The following is a 16,702-nucleotide window of genomic DNA, read 5'->3' on the forward strand; positions in this document are numbered from 1 at the left end:
TTGCAGCTGCAGCTCAACAAAAATGTGCCATGTCATGTGAAGGGTACCCTCCAGATACAGGTCAACCCAATGCTGCCATGCCATGTGTAGGGTGCACTCCAGCTGCAGCTCAAACCAATGCTGCCATGCCATTGGCATGGTGCCCTCCTTCCAGCTGCAGATCAACCCAGTAGTGCCATGTCATGTGCAGGGTGATCTCCATCCAGATGCAGCAAAACCCAATGCTGCCATGCCATATGCTAGGTGCCCTCCAGATGCTGCTCAACCCAATATTGTCATGCCATGGACATTGTGAACTCCATCCAGATGCAGCTCAAACTAAGGCTGCCATGACATGTGCAAGGTGCCTTCCTTGCACAGGTCAGTGCAGGTCAGTCCAATGCTGCCATGCCATTTGCAGGATGCTCTCCAGATGCAGATCGACCCAATGCTGTCTTGCCTTGTTCAGGGTGTCATCCAGATGCAGCTCAACCCAATGCTGCCATGCCATGTTCAGGGTGCCCTCCAGATTCAGGTCAACACAATGCTGCCATAAATAGTGCAGGGTGCCATGCACATGCAGCTCAATCCAATGCTGCCATGCCATGTGTATGGTGCCATCAAGCTGCAGCTCAATCCAATGCTGCTATGCCATGTGCAGGGTGCCCTCCGGATGTTGCTCAACCTACTGTTGCCATGCCATGAACACTATGAACTCCACCCAGATGCAGCTCAAACCAGGGCTTTTATGCCATGTGCAGGGTGCCTTCCATCAAGCTGCAGGTCAGTCCAATGCTGCCATGCCAAGCGAAGGGTGCCCTCCAGATACAGGTCAACACAATGCTGCCGTGACTAGAGCAGGGTGCCCTCCCTTTGAAGCTCAATCCAATGCTGCCATAGCATGTGCAGGGTGCCCTACCTCTGCAGATTAACCCAATACTGCCATGGCATGTACAGGGTGCCCTCCGTCTGCAGCAAAACCAATGATGCCATGTCATTTGCAGGGTGCCCTCCATCCAGCTGCAGCTCAACCAAACGCTCCCATGCCATGTGCAGGGAGCCCTCCAGTGGCAGAACAACCCAATGCTGCCATGTCATGTGCAGGGTGCCTTCCATCCAGCTGCAGCTCAATCCAATGCTTCCATGCCACGTTCAGGGTACCCTCCCTCCTTCTACAGCTCAACTCAATGCTACCAGGCCATGTGCAGGGTGTCCTCTAGATGCAGCTCAATCAAATGCTTCCATGCCATGGGCAGGGAGCCCTCAATTCAGCTGCAGCTCAACCTAATGCTGCAATGACTTGTGCCAGGTGGCCTCCATCCAGCTGCAGCTCTACCCAATGCTGCCATGCCATGTGAAGTGTGCCCTCAAACCAGCTGATGCTCAACCCAATGCTGCTACGCCATGTGAAGGGTGCCCTCCCATTGTAGCTCAACCCAATGCTGCCATGCCTTGTGCCGGGTGACCTCCATCCAGCTGCAGCTCAGCCCAATGCTGCCATGCCATGTGCAGGGTGCTCTCCATCTGCAGCTCAACCCAATGCTTTCATGCCATGTTCAGGGTGCCCTCCCTCCTTCTACAGCTCAACCCAATGCTACCAGGCCATGTGCAGGGTGTCCTCCAGATGCAGCTCAATCAAATGCTGCCATGCCATGTGCAGGGTGCCCTCCCTTTCCAGCTCAGACAAATTCTGCCATGCCATGTGCAGGGCACCCTCCATCCAACTGCAGCTCAATCCAGTGCTGCCATGCCATGGGCAGGGAGCCCTCAATCCAGATGCAGTTCTAACCAATGTTGCCATGCCATGTGCCGAGTGCCCTCCATCCAGCTACAGCTCAACCCAATGATGGAATGCCATGTCTAGGATGCCCTCCATCGAGATGCAGCTCAAACCAATGCTGCCATGCCATGCGTAGGGTGAACTCCAGCTGCAGCTCAAACCAATGCTGCCATGCCATGCGTAGGGTGAACTCCAGCTGCAGCTCAAACCAATGCTGCCATGCAATGGGCAGGTAGCCCTCAATTCAGGTTCAGCCCAACCCAATGCTGCCATGCCATGCGCAGTGTGCCCTCTAGGTGCAGCTCTTAGCAGTGATGCCATTCCATGTGCAGGATGCCCTCCATCCAGCAGTTCTTCATAAAGCTGCCATGCCATGTTCAGGGTGCCATAGATCCAGCTGATGCTCGACCCAATGCTGTCATGCCATGTGCAGGGTGCCCTCCAGCTGCAGCTCCACCCAATGCTGCTTTGCCATATGCAGGGTGCCACACCCAGGTGCATCTCATCCCAATGCTGCCATGCCATGTGCGGGGTGCCCTCCATCCAGCTTCAGCTCAGCCTAAGGCTGCCATGCCATGTGCACTGTGCCCTCCAGTTGCAGCTCAACCCAATGCTGCCATTTCTTGTGTAGGATTCCCTCCATCAACATGCAGCTCAACCCAATGCTGCCATGCCATGTGCAGGGTGACCTCCCTTTGGAGCTCAACCCAATGCTACTATGCCATGTGCAGGGTGAACTCCATGCAGCTGCTGCTCAGCCTAATACTGCTATGCCATTTGCAGGGTGCCTTCCAGTTGCAGCTCTGCCCAATGATGCCATGCCATGTGCAGGGTGCCCTACCTCTGCACCTCAACCCAATGATGCCATGCCATGTGCAGGGTGCTCTCCAGATACTGCTCAACCTACTGTTTCCATTCCATGGTCAATGTGAACTGCATCCAGATGCAGCTCAAACCAAGGCTATTATGCCATGTGCAAGTTGCCCTCCATCCAGCAGTTCTTCCTAAAGCTGCCGTGCCATGTTCAGGGTGCCATCGATGCAGCTCAAGCTCAACCCAATGCTGCCATGTGATGGGCAGGGTGCCCTCCAGGTGCAGCTCAATCCAATGCTGCTATGCCATGTGCAGGGTGCCCTCCATCCAGATGCAGCTCAACCCAATGCTGCCATGCGATGGGCACTGTGCCTTCCAGCTGCAGCTCAAGCCAATGCTGCCATGCCATTTTCAGGGTGCCCTCCAGATGCAGGTCAACCCAATGCTGCCATAACTAGTGCAGGATGTCATGCACATGCAGCTCAATCCAATGCTGCCATGCCATTGGTAGGGTGCCATCCTTCAAGTGGCAACTCAGCCTAATACTGCCATGCCATGGGCAGGGTGCCCTCCCATTGCAGCTCAACCCAATGCTGCCATGCCATGTGCAGGGTGAACTCCATGCAGCTGCTGCTCAGCCTAATACTGCTATGCCATTTGCAGGGTGCCTTCCAGTTGCAGCTCTGCCCAATGATGCCATGCCATGTGCAGGGTGCCCTACCTCTGCACCTCAACCCAATGATGCCATGCCATGTGCAGGGTGCTCTCCAGATGCTGCTCAACCTACTGTTTCCATTCCATGGTCAATGTGAACTGCATCCAGATGCAGCTCAAACCAAGGCTATTATGCCATGTGCAAGTTGCCCTCCATCCAGCAGTTCTTCCTAAAGCTGCCGTGCCATGTTCAGGGTGCCATCGATGCAGCTCAAGCTCAACCCAATGCTGCCATGTGATGGGCAGGGTGCCCTCCAGGTGCAGCTCAATCCAATGCTGCTATGCCATGTGCAGGGTGCCCTCCATCCAGATGCAGCTCAACCCAATGCTGCCATGCGATGGGCACTGTGCCTTCCAGCTGCAGCTCAAGCCAATGCTGCCATGCCATTTTCAGGGTGCCCTCCAGATGCAGGTCAACCCAATGCTGCCATAACTAGTGCAGGATGTCATGCACATGCAGCTCAATCCAATGCTGCCATGCCATTGGTAGGGTGCCATCCTTCAAGTGGCAACTCAGCCTAATACTGCCATGCCATGGGCAGGGTGCCCTCCCATTGCAGCTCAACCCAATGCTGCCATGCCATGTGCAGGGTACCCTCCATCCAGCTGCAGCTCGTCATAATGCTGCCATGCCGTGTGCAGGGTGCCTGCCTTCTGCACCTCAACCCAGTGCTGTCATGCCATGTGCAGGTTGCCGTCCATCAACATGCAGCTCAACCCAAAGCTGCCATGCCATGTGCAGGGTGCCCTCCAGATGCTGCTCAACCTACTGTTGCCATGCCATGGACATCATGAACTTCATCCAGATGCACCTCAAACCAAAGCTTTTATGCCATGTGCAGGGTGCCTTCCATCAAGCTGCAGGTCAGTCTAATGCTGCCATACCATGTGCAGTGTGCCCTCCCTTCTGCAGCTCAACTCAATGTTGCCATGCCATATTCAGGGTGCTTTCCAGCTGCAGCTCAACTCAAAACTGCCATGCTGTGGGTAGGCTGCCCTCCTGAAGCTCAACAAAATGCTGCCATGCCATGTGCAGGGTGCCCTCCATCCAGCTACATCTCAGCCCAATAATGCTGTTAGAGTGTGCTTTAAATAGTAGTAGCTATCTAGTACAAAGACTACTTTGGTCTCTTGTGTGTGTGATAAAAGCAGAGATGAGACAAATGTCCCATTTATTCTGCAAAGGCTCAAGATAGAAAGGTATAAAAAAAAATTTGTATAAAAATATAACTGCAGATTTCCCCTTCTTAGAAGGACCTCCCACTGACTATATCATTATCCGTCTCATGTAGGATATTGGATTCAGGATCTATAGCAGTGAGCTGTGTTAGTATTGAATCTCATTTGATGTAATAAACCTTCCTTCTCCCTTACCCGCTTGGTCTTTCCAGTCCTTTTCATATGGTTGTAGCCCCCCCATAGTTCTGACCATAGAATGATGCATAATTCACTGCCCTCTCTGTGGCAACATGGGGACCTACATGTGCTATAGGAAATGCAGATGTTTGTTTTGCAAATACAGCTCCTTCTTCCCCCCCCATTATGCATGTATGTCATATGGCCCATTTTATATGTTTGCTATTTGCTTGCTGTTGTTCTCCATAGGTGGACCCATTTACAGTGAACTTTTTCATCAATAAATATTTCTATTGAGCAGACTTAAGATCTGGAATTATTTCAGGGTTTTTTTTAGTGTACGAAATACAGGTTTGGAAATAAGCTCTCTCAAAATGGGAGGGAAGAAAACGGGGGAAAGGATTTAATCTGTAGTGGAAAAGTGCATCACGAATGGTTGTCAGTGGACATTTTCAAGGCTGTAGGAAAAGGAGGACATTAAAGCAGAGAGTAGAGTTTCAAATCTTGCAGAATTAACTGTGTAGCAAAATCAGTGCTTCAGGAAGAGGGAGCTTTCAGAACCTGTCTTTAATTTTCACATGGGAGCTTTTCTTGCAGGATGCGATGAGGGCTGGCGTGTCTCTTGGAATGTATACGGATAGCAAACTCGGTGTCTATGGGCTCCAATTTCCCCAAAAGAATTTAAATAAACCTTTCTCAAGCCAATCCGAGCTAACAGTACAGTAAGAAAATGTGCTCTGTATCTATATGGAGCTTGGAAAAAATGGAATTTTTCTCTGATGTGTCAGGCAAAGCTGGCTTCAGTGAGTGTGCATATGTGAGATTTTGCTTCAAGAACTGGAAAAGACTGAGGCTTGACTGCAGGCAGTAGGCAAACCAGCAACCCTTTTCAGTTTGTTTTAAGCATATGATGTGTGTAGGTCTGAAGGATATTAAGTTGATAAGAATTTTATGGCAATGGGGTGCCTGGTGAGTTCTGGGTTCTAGCTGCAGAAAGAGCTGTATTGTGAATGCAACTCCCAGTTTTACAGCAGAGGCTCCATGAGATCAAGCCAAAAGGAATGTCCTCACCAGAAGCCAATTAAAGCCTGTTGTAACGAGGAGATCCAAAGATATTATATTAATCTGTAAAGTATGGTAACTAATGGAGCAACTTGAAGATAATATGCCGTGGCCATGGGAATTAGGGTAGCCAAATCCTCTACATCAATGCCATCAATATACACCAAGAGAGGTTCTAAAATTCACCTGCCTCTGCTGTAGGTTACCGACTCAGAGGAAGCAATGAAAACTTGGATCCCAGTAATTTCCAGCACAGTTTTTCAGACCATTGAAGTACTATTATTCCTACTCGAGGAGGTTTGTGGACAAAAGCACCAAATCCCATCCCCAAACACAGTAATTGTATTTTGAGTGCCTCCTTCAGTCTCTTATCAATCCCTTTGCCTTCATAAGGGGTGTGCATTTCTTGATCCTGAAAGATGCAGTGTCTCCTAAAGCACTGCCCAGCTGTGCCAGGCAGTGGGAAAGGTGAGAACTGTTGTTTTGAATTGTAAAATCACCCTATTCATAATGCATGAAAGGACCTGTGCCACCGCACAGTGTTTCAGTCCTCCTGCAGCTCTGGAAAATTGGACAACTTCATAGTCTTTTATGAAAATATAATGTATCTTTCCTGCCTTTTGAGTAGTAAATTATGAATTTGAAAGTGACAAATATTAGCAAGCTGCCTTTATTGCTAACAAAACCAAAAGAGAAAAGGAGTCTGCAGAGCCTTTGGCAGAATGTTTAATAACTTTTGTGATTACTGTTTCCCAGAGGTGATGTGTATAATATGTACTTTTCCTCTTTCATTTTATCAAAACACTTATGCTGGAGACCACTGTTGTGTCTCTGCATTCCTGAACTTCTTTGTCAATTAGGGGTTATAGAGGTTTGAGCAAGCACAGTAAAAGCAAAGCTGTGAAGGCTTCAGCATCCTTTAAAAGAGAATTGCACTACTTCAGCTTGGCCCAAAATTATGTAAATAAGCAGTAAGGTGCTGAAAGTCTGCAGTAGTAGAGCAGCTGTGACAGAAACATTTTGCAGATGGATGGTGAATAATAGTAGATCATGCCAAAACAGACTCCATCTTCGGGGTATTCAGGTAGAAGAAATTTCATTTTCGCTGATGGCTTTGGTATCTTGACATAGAGACATTCATAGGATTTTATATACAAATTGATTGTTGAATAAAATTTCAAGAGATAGCATTCTTAACTTCAAGTATAAAAGCAATATTTTTGGACTTAGCACACAGAGTGCAGTTGTAGTTGATGTGAAGGAAGAACAGAGGATGGGCAGCAGCATGTGTGCTCCTGGGACAAGCACTCAAGGAGCTCGCCAAGGCTGTGGTTCTCAAGTCAGTGATAACAGGATGAGGTTGCAAGATACATTTAGGATGATATCATGCAAACAAGGAACATTTCTTTTGAATGAAAACACCAGAGCTGGAGTGAAAGCTGAGTTCCCACTGAACTAAGGAATGGGTCCCACAGCTTCTAGACTGAATTACATCTATTTCTTTGCATCTGTTTTTGTAAATGCAGAAAGAACTGCTCAGAATGGTTTAACATCAAGGAACCAATGCTGCAGACTGTTATCCATGCTTGGATGAATGCTGGTCAAGGATGCGGATCAAATCACCAGCAACCATCTACTCTGCAAGGCCAAAGCCAACCATAAAGAACAGCTGCGCTATGGAGAAAAGGAGGAGTTTTCATCCTTTCATCAAGCTATCGGTTACAGAACACAAATGCAATTAAAGTAAGTATTAAAAGAGTGATCCTAACTTTTGGCATTGGTAAATAGCTCAGCTAAAGCAGTGCACATTTGCTGTTATTACGTAGGTTTGCCGCGAGGTGGGTTCTAGACAGCATCTGGATCCAAAACTGGTTGGTTCCTTGTAACAAAGCTCAAGCTACAGTCAGACAAACGTATTGAAACCTAGTATGAGCTTTGCTGCCTGCAGTTTGGGGTGGGCTGTCTCCAGTTTCACTTCTCTTTAATATATGGAAAAGTATTCAAACTCTGAGTGTTGCTTTGAGGGTAATCTTCACCATTCCTAAAGACATCTCAAGTGCATTGAAGCACCTACACTTCCTGGTCTCCAGCTTGCTCCCTCTTTACTCTCATCCTGGCTTCTCTCCAGTCATGGCCTTGTACTGCACTTCATAGCCCCTCCGAGTGAGAAAATGTATTCTAGCTTCCATCCTAAATCTGACTTCATCACCCTTTTTTTCCCCCTAAACTTCAGTTTTTTTCTGTTTTGGTTCTTGGGTTCCCTTAAACATATAGGAAGATAAGTGGAACATGTTGTCAGTCTAAATGTTTTCTGCTCTTGGGTAGTAAGGTGATACAGTTTTGCCCACTGACAACTTTTCTTATTGGTAACCTCATAGTTTGTGTAATCAGAAAGCATAGTATTAGCTTCACAGACTCAAAGCAGAGAACAGATGCCTGAGAAAGTGAGGTGGAAAGTCACTTGAACTGTTTTTATTACCGGCTGTAGAAAGCCCAGGAAGGTTCCAAATTTGGAGATGGAAAGTAAGACATGATGCTATTTTTATTTGCCTGCTGTCCTGAGAATAGAACAACCAGTGGAATGATGCCCCAAAGTCATTTCTGGTACAGATGTACTTATGTTGTTAAGATCTACTAAAAGCCTGGATTTTCAGTGCTTAAATTCAATTGAAAATATGCCTAGGGACTCAAACTGCACAGACTTGCTGAGAAGTTTGTTTTGAGGGAACTTCTTCGTGGGATGCTCTCTCATGGAGCAACCCCCAAAATATCTCATAATTTTAGGGCAAGGAATTGCTCTAAGTCATCACAGAAGTTCTTCGGCAGCACAGTTTGGTGCTGGTGATAAAATACACGTAGCTTTTTCATCTTGAAATATTTGGTATTTTAAAAAAGAAGACAGTGTTATTTACTTCCCCCTTTGTCCCCCCCAATGGATGGTGTTGCTTATGTGCTGTTGGCAGATGGGATGTGGATCATTTTAATTAGATTTTATTGGACTGTTATACGGCCCATAATTGTGATCATTACTCATTTTCACTGTGGTTCAGACAGATCCTCTATTTAGACATGATGATATTTTGATGAGACAAGCCCCATGTAACTTGTTATGTTCGGGGCCAGTAGCCAAAGCAGTGGAACTGGGTGTTTTCACACCATAAAAATTAGAGTAGATTAATAAAGGACATAATGGTCAATTTGTGTTTCTAATTGTGCTCAGACTGCGTATGCTATGAGCAGAGTGTCTCCTTGGGCTGCTGGGTTCTGCTGCAGGCTTTTGCAGCCAAAGGAAGGGAGATGTGGCAAGGGGACAGGGGTTAGAAGCAAGGTCTGAGCTGCGAATGGATCCATGATCCAACAGATGCTTTTGTGAGGCTGTGTCCTTTTCTCTGATAGGACTGTCTGCTTACCTCCACCCCATGGTCTCCTTATTGCTTGGTGATCAGAATCAGCTTTCGTCTCCTGGCTATCCAGAAGCACAACTGGCATTTTGGATGTAATACTTCTGGAGTATGGAGCTGCCTCTCCTTTTGTGCCCTAAGGAACGCTGGTCATACATTGGCAGGGATCATGGTTCAAGGATGTTGCCAGAAATACTTGGAAGAAAGATGTAGGTTTTGACATCTTCTGACCTCAACTACACTGTGTTTGCAGATGTTTGTGTTGGAGAGTTGAAAGTATTGGGGACTGTGGGCTTTGGGGTGCAATATTAGCAGCTGTTGATGCACAGATGTTAACTGAACTGCAAATATCTCCATCCCAGTAACAAAATGGTGAATATAGTTCAGTAAAGCAATCAGCCACCTCCCTCCAGCTGCCTGGTTTGTGTGTAGAGCCTTTCTCTACTTTTACTTTATCTGTCTCCTCCTCCTTTTAAACAGGGGATGAAACAAAGCAGAATACTCCAACAAATGGATACAGCTGACTTAAAGATCACTTTATTAGCCATTATGCTCTTGTTTATGGTCAATGATTGTCTTACGCTTGAAAAATAAGTAGTGCTCCAAATAAAATGCTTCCTGTGAAGAATCAGTTAGAAACTCAGTCGCTTCGTTCTGCCTAGTGGTAAATATTCTAATTTATTAATAAAATGCCTTTTTTTTCCTTCTTGGAATTGGATGAGCTCACCCTAGAACACTGTTTTTCTCTTTCGTTTAGTTCTAATAGACTCCAAATCAATGTTACTGCATAGGATGAGAGAACCTTTCCTAACAAGAGAATAATAGTCACTAAATTCTGGTGTGAATTTTCACAGAATGAAAGCGTACTAAAATGGATGAAACATCATGTTTCATTTTCTCATGCTGATTTTTCAAGTGAATAATTGCGAGCCATGATTAATGTCACCCCAGAAATCTGGCATGCTTATTTGTGAACATATTAATGAGTCTAGTTTTATTATTATTCAACCAACTCTAATGCCTCAGTGTGAGCCTTACATTTCCCAGTGTTTCTATCCTTATCCTTACAGAACTTTTTTTCTTCTCATTGGTTTTGCAATCCAGATTTTAAAGGCAGTAACTTTTGGCTTTTCAGGACGTTTAACAGTCCCCTTTGTGCTGATGGTGCTATGGCAGAAACTGCTTTCCTTGTGCCATTTAATCTTAATGTAGATATGTGGGATAGGCAAAATAATTACACTAAGAGCGCTGGATGAATCTTTTATTTGGTTCTTAAATGCTCGGATAAAGAACATTACTCATTAAAACTGAATCTGTTGGGTGGAAAATTCATGCACATTTTCGCTGCAAACCAACCAGGAAGCCTTTCCGAGTTGAATGTTTTAGGGAGTGAAACATGCATTGGTTTTGCCCTTTGGTGTGTATACAGTTTGAATAGACAGTGATGTTTTTGTCCTCTTATCTCAAATACATGTTGGGAATCGGAAAGGTAGAGCAAAGGGGAACAAAGGTGATGTAAAAATACAAAATAATTAGTCACACTCTATGGAGATGCGAACTTTGGATTCTTCAGCTTGGAAAAGGAATCTCTGCTGTGATAGAAGTGAATAAAAGCCTGAGCTGCCAGGAGGAAACACGTAGGGAGAACCTGATCATTGCGTTTCTCACAAGAGAAAATGAAAGACATCATAATGATTTATCAGGTTGCAAATTTAATATAAACAAAAGATGATACTTTTTCATATGACATATGGTTACATTAAGGAGCTGTTTGCCATGCAGTAATGGGAGATGGAAGTTTGCCTGGGTTCCGGTATCCTGATACATGGGAATAATGTTATCACTAGATACTGAATATGTTGTTACGTATCTTGCTAAGGCTGCTTGACTTGCTCCTACTTTTTGTTTTTCCCAGGCTGGCTGCTGGTTGGAGGAAGGTCACAGAATCAGATGGGCTTTTAGCTGCCCCATTTCTGTCATTAATTGTAATGATTTCAGGAGGGATGTGAAAAGGATCCCCCAAGGCCTGACATCTCATTGATTTCCCCATCAGTGTACCAAAGGGTTCAAGAAGCAGTTATCTTGGAGGTTAACACCTTCAGGACTGCACTTGCTGCCATCTGGATGAGTTTGTTCCAGCAAAGCCCCGCTGAGATCTTTGAGAAATACTTGCATGCAAGTCGCTGCAAAATCTGAGTTCATTTCTGCATTGCCAAGGATGAAAAGGGGAGCATGTCTCAGAATGGCAGAGAGGAAGGTAAGGAAGAGGGGACTGTCAGCAGCAAGAAAAGTCCTGCTTTACCTACCGAGAACAAATCGGACTAGGAAATATCTGGCAGAGTTCACAATAATTCAGACATTGTCCCAGACCTTAATTGCTGGCACAGGCAACCGTGTCCCTGGTAGGAGGGAGGTGGATCATGTCTGTGTGCTCCATCTGCTGCCTGCAGAGATGGGAACATTCCAGGCCAGGTGTTGCTGAGCATTGCTCTTGTCTAGCAGCAAGATAAGTTTAATTAAAGGGCTAATTATTCCCATTCTGGAACGGACCTATTCGTTGTACTTCGTTCAAGGCTTGCATTAATTAACCACGAAAGGCATCTTCCATTCCTTTTCCTTTCTTTCTTTTCCCTGGAAGCAGTTTTTATCTTAATCATGGAGCCAGGAGAACCATCACTAGGATGGATAAGGATATACACACAGTGTCGGTAACCTGAATATAATCTCTGAATATTCCATGACTCTGTAATGTCTGTCATGCTGGGATTGAGCCCTGGTGCTGATGAACTGCCTGGGGCACTGTGTTGCAAATGCATTCTTTCACAAGCTAAAGCAAAGCAGAGAAAACCATATAATGAATTCCAGTCATGTAACATTATGGACTAAGCAGAAGTGCCACTCCTTTACTAGGATAGTTGTAAGAAGACATTTTTGAAACCACATAGCTCAAATGATAGCAGCCACCAGCCAAAACCCCAAAATATTTCTGCATATGAAACAGGCGCATGTGGAATACATGGAAAAGCTACGGACTGGTTTATAAACTATATTTGTAGAAAGACCATGAAATTGGAAAGTGATAGCATTGCAAAATATACTGCGAATATAGTTTTGTCAGAAAAACTAGAGGGAGGATTTGGATCTGAGTGTTGATCAGAAGAGCCACAGTGTGGGCAATTCTGCACAGCAATCTCTTCTCATATTTAATGCCATGGAAGGGAACAAGGGACATTCAGTGTCCTTTGTGAACAGACAGGATCTGCTCATTGACTCCGCTGTTTGTCCTTTTCCCCTTACACAAGAGGAAAACTTGCAAGTACCCAAATTTTTTGCTAACTACTGAGGACAAAAGGGGATAAAAATAATCTGCAATCTCTTGAAACCTATGCAAGCTATCTAGGATATACAGCACTGTGACAGGACATAACTAAGCTCTGAGATCTCCTATCTAAGTTTTCAATGTAAATACGTCTAACATGCATCCCATAAGTACAATTGAAGGCTGGAGAGAGATAAAACCCCAAACCACAATTAAACATTTTTGCACCACGGGAAGACTGGAAGATGTAAAATGGTGGCAGTGGGGCTCAGACTTGGCAGTATTTATGTGAGGAGACATTGATTTGTTTCAGCTTGTGTTTTGAAAATACGGTGTTTCAGCAGAGGTTTATTGTTGATGCATTTGTTGTGAAACCAAAGAAAACGTACATGAAGTTCTTGTCAAAACCATCATGGGAAGGAAAAGGGCAGCCAAAAGTGGAGGAATGGGCGTTCAGGGGCTTGTCGGAGAAGTCAGATGTATTTGAATGTATGGGTCCGAGAGAATCCACCCAAAGGTGAATTTCAGACCCGTGGGTTTGAAGGAACAAGGTGAGAATCTGAAAAATCAGCATGGGTTTATGAAGGGCAAATCATGCTTGAGCAGCACAGCTGCCTTTGGTTAAGAAATAACTGAATGGGTATAGCACAGGACAAAGCGGCACATCTTATTTATGGAACTAAAACCATAGCCTAGTGCTGGCAACAGTATGGAGCAGCAGGTGGGATCAGAGGGCCCTTCCAACCATCATTTCCTAGATTTTGTGGGTTGCTGAGCTGAAGCAAACGAGGAGCTGTGAAAACATTTGTATGACTTGGTATGGTACTCAGCTATTCAGTGCCATGAGGAGCTATTAGTTTTGGGAAGAGTTCTAGTATATACATTTCTGTAAGAAGAGAGGTTTGTTCCAAACGTTCATAGGAAAAACCAACCTTCTTTAATAGAATGCGGTCAGAGAAAGAGTTTATAATCAGGAAAGAAACCTGGCCTGTCATGGGTCAGCAAGGACCAAAAGCTAGGAACCCAGATTATTTATATTACCAGTGTCTTAAAATAATTTAAACTTCAGTCAGTTTTCAAAGCTTCCAAAAACATTAATCCACAACAATGTAGAACTCAGAGATCTCCAGCTTTCATTTCCACAGCCTGTGCCACTCAGGCTGAGCTGGGTGCAGAGAGGCCAGGGTGTGAGCAGGATGGATAAATGCTGCCCTTATCCACGCATCAGATCCTGCATGTAGAAATCCTTTGTATTCGTTATTCATGAATGCAATATGGCATGAGGATCCATGATCTTTATGGACAATGAATTCTGAACTCCCTGGGAGAGGAGAATATTTGCCTGTAGAAACCCGAGTCCAAGAACTGAACGTGCCCAGCTGGGGAAAGCACACACAGAAATAGTCTCTTGTTTCTGGCTGCAGCTCATACAGGCAGATCGCTTATTTACCTCATCTAAATATTTGACCTTTATGCTTTTTGGAAATTGTATTTTTTTTTCTTTTTCTTCTTAATTATGTGGAAGGAGCACCTCCTTTCAGTGCTCTGATGGACTTCTCTATAAATATCCCCTCACATCCCAGAACTTCACAATGAAACCTGCAGCAAAGTCAGCATCCTGAGGACTTTTTAAGCCTGAGATGGGAACCACGTGGAGTTTAATCATTAATCACCAGCCTTTAATTAACAGCTCTGGGCTTTGAACAAAAGGTGCTTGCTGCAAGGCTGCTGAGGGGCCCTGAGCTCTTCTGTGCGCTTTCATTTGAGGGACCCAGTGGCATTCCTAAAGGGGGCTGTTGGAGTAACCTTCTCCTTGTGGGAAGGGGTCACGCTTCCCAAGAAGAGCAGATGTTTGTGGCCCAATCTCCATTTTCACAACTGCCCTGCTGGCAGGCTGGAGCTCTGAGATGGCTCAGTGCAGGGATGCTACCAGTTCCCTAAGCCCTACTTTGCTCTGGAAAGGACTTGAGCATCTCCAGAGCCTTGTTGCCTCCATCAGGTGAGGTGGGCTTTAACCAAAGGAAAGAGGAAAGTTGCTCCAGGCTTGGAAAATTTTATAGGGGAGTGTTCAAAATTGAGCACTTGGGAGAGAAAGAAAACATTGCTATAAAAGTTAACTCAGCCAATATTTTCTACATTCTTGCTGCTGTGATTGAAGATATTTGTTTTTAATATAGGTTTCTCCCATTTGTAGTCTGGCTTTCCTGTAGTAAAAACTAAAGGGCAGATCCTCAGCTGATATAAATTGGCTCCACTGAAGTTAATGGAGCCATGCTGGTTTGTACCAGCTGAGGGATCTGGCTTGTGCTGCAGTGCTCCATATCCCCATTATCCTGCCATGATTACGATACTAATTCAGTAAAATGGCTTCGCAGTGTAATAAAACCAACCCAGAGCATGGAAGATGAAAGGACTCCCTTCTCCATTTGACCTGGTATTTTTCAACAGAATGTTTTCCCTTATTTTCTCTTTTGTTAGGAAATGCTCTAAACTTTTTTTCTTGCTTTCTTGCTTTTTGGCTTCAGCACGAAGGCTGTGTGTGTGCAGAAAGCATGTGGCACATGCAGTGGTGTGATGGGTCAGGGCACAGTGAGCCTCGTGCAAGGGAACGAATTGGTTCTTCAAAGGGCAGGGCTGATCCTGCAGAGCAGCTAAAGCCCTGAGCTAACCTTGACTCCTGAAAAATGGGAGTTATCATACTCCAGGGCAGAGCATTGATCATTTTACTCATTCTCTGCCCTGTGTAGTTTTTCTTGATCTGCCTGTGGTGGAAGAAGCAGCCCAAGAAGCTCAATAAAGCTGCATCCACTTCTGTCACAGGGGAAAAAGACATGTTGGTGGCTTTCCTCCTTGTGATCAGCTCTTCATCCATAGCAGAAAGGTGAGCAGTGGGGAGCAGGACGAGGTGTGCTATCTGGTTGCTTGGAGCTGTTGAAAACCGAAGGGAATAAAGAGACACAGAGATCTGAATAAAGGCAGACAGATGCATGGCTGGATCCCTAGGATGAAATGTTTTGTTTGCCACAGCGCAGCTGAACTGCACAGAGGTTTTGTTCTGAACCAGGAGGGAGTTTCACAGGGATGTTGCTAAATGGAGGCAGTAAATTTAACTTTAAAGGGCCGTGAATGGAGGCTTTTGGCTAAAAGCTGAAGTGCTGTTACTTTTTACTGGGCCTGTTTAACTCCACTTGGAACAGGACAGTGTGTTTGACTTATAAGGCTCCTGGAAGGCTTGGCCTGTGGGTCCTGCTCCTGGCAGAGTAGCAACGAGCCATAAAGGTGAGTGTGTGCCAGCCTGGCCCTTCTGTGCTAAAGGAAATACAAACAGATCTCACCTGTGGCTTAGGGAGAGCTGTGGGTGTAAGTGCTGGGAGCAGGGCTGTGCCATGGCAGCACAGTTTTAACTGTCATAATAGCTAAAGGGTTCAAAGGCAGTCAAAATGTCCAATGTCCAGAATTGGCAGGTTTGCTTGAATCCTGCTCCCAGACCTGTGCTAATCCTCTAATATCATCGTAGTAATCCTGATTCAAAGAAGGGTTTTCTTACCAGCTCATCATTTCAAAACAGTCTGAGCCTTCTTGTAGTATTATCCAATTTAAAACTGTTTAAACCTTCTGCTTCTTTTAGGGAAAAACATGTGTTTTGCACCAAAGTCTGCTCAGAAGCAGCAAAACCTCTCATGCTCATATCTACTAGTGTCTCGTTGCAAGCAATTTTAAAACATGCCCTGTGTTTGGATTGTGTTTGAGACTCGGTTATTTGTTGTGGGTTTAGCAGACTGCAATCACCCACTTAAGGTGGAACTTGGCCACCCTCATTCCTTTCCTCCCAATGCTAAGGAAGCATCCAAAATTCTTGTATTTGGCACAGGTTGGCAGTGGATGCTGTCCCAGACTGAGAGGACCATTCCTCATGTTGTGTGGTTGTGGTCTGAGTGTCTTGGCAGTGGGAAGCTCTGTTTACCAAGAAAGATGGACCCAAGCTGCCTGGCTGAGGGGACAGGAGCATGCACACAGGCCTTACCTGTGGGGTAAGTGCACCCTTTTCTTGCATTAATTGGAGAAAAGAATTAATGATCTGGAAAGCTCTGCAGAACACAGGTGTCTGTGTCCTTAACCAAGCATTGGTGGCCAAGTGATGGCTGTGCAGAGCCCAGGGAGCCTCTGTGCCCCCAGTGATTGAACACTGTTCCTGAGAAGGGGAGGCAGAGCTGGAGCAGTGGGTGCGGGCAGCCATCACTAGACCTAATCAGGCAAGGAAAAGCTTTGGAGCATATG

The sequence above is a fragment of the Coturnix japonica genome, chromosome 27, assembly GCF_054131305.1.
Source record: "Coturnix japonica strain WE chromosome 27, WE-NBRP24, whole genome shotgun sequence".
Taxonomy (NCBI): domain Eukaryota; kingdom Metazoa; phylum Chordata; class Aves; order Galliformes; family Phasianidae; genus Coturnix; species Coturnix japonica.